This window comes from Ixodes scapularis, unplaced genomic scaffold, assembly GCF_016920785.2.
Source record: "Ixodes scapularis isolate PalLabHiFi unplaced genomic scaffold, ASM1692078v2 PGA_scaffold8__174_contigs__length_109621045, whole genome shotgun sequence".
NCBI lineage: Eukaryota > Metazoa > Arthropoda > Arachnida > Ixodida > Ixodidae > Ixodes > Ixodes scapularis.
Window position 1 is genome coordinate 74,483,142 of NW_024609883.1, and position 1,163 is coordinate 74,484,304.

Sequence of the window (1,163 nt, forward strand, 5' to 3'; positions counted from 1 at the left end):
AACGGTCAACTATCCAGGCCGATGCCAAAGGCTTCAATGAAAAGCTGGGTTTTTAGTAATATGATTTAAAAAAAGAGAGAACTGCAGTCAATAAAGATGTTGTGACAATTTCTTACAAAACGTGGTTATACTTATCATGCCATGCACCCTTTTTAATGCGATAGAATTCTTTAGCTACGTCATCCGGTGTTTGCGATACGTTCTTTGATCTTGAAAGCGCCGTGCCTATAAGCGGCGCGCGTATGCGCCTCCCATATGCGGAGGCGCCTCGTGGCGGCGCAGCTCCTCCGCATAGGCAGCACATCCGTATTCGCAGGCGCTGCGCGTCGTTCTACAGGTCATCCTCGAGGTCGTCCTCGAGGTCGTCCTTGAGATCGGCCCAGAGGTCATCCTAGAGGTCGTTCCAGACGTCGTATTTGAGATCGCCCGAAAGGTTGTCCTAGAGGTCGTACTAGACGTCGTCCTTGACGTCGTGCTAGACGTCGTCCTGGATGTCGTCCTAGACGGCGTGCTTCAGGTCGTCTTGGAGGTCGCCCTTGAGATCGCCCTAGAGGTTCTCCACGACGCCGTCCTGGATGTCGTTCTACTGGACAACGTCGAGGACGACAAGCATACACGAGGCGGCAGTACGCACAAATTTACATTTTCACCCAAGCTGAGGCAATTATCGGTTTGAGTTGAGCTATAGTTGGTGCATGATCAACGATGGTGGTGAAACAGCTTAAACTAGAGCCACTAAATGAGCTGCGCTTAGAGTATCGGCGTTGCGTTGCCCAACCACTCTACCCCGACATAAATGTTGCCGCCACCATCTGGGTGCTTGTGCAGAGCAGACGCAACTGCCGATTTTCTTGATTGAAAAGTGCGGCTTCCTTAGCATTCGATTCGGTGTTAGGAAGCTTATGTAATATTGCTTTGCTCTGGCACGAGCTGTTGTTGTGTCGGCAACATCTTCATTTTGTATATAGAGCATTCACATGGCGATAAAGATAAGATTTTCGGGTTCGAAGCTCGCGGCGAACGCATCTCTTTTTGTGGTCGCTATGCCGGCGACCAGGGCTGCAACATAATATTGGCGACGAGGAGAGGACCTTAAAAAGCCACCATGAACTTCGGGCTTACGCCGACGCTGCCATTTCTGCGAACGCCCGGCCAGCCTCCGG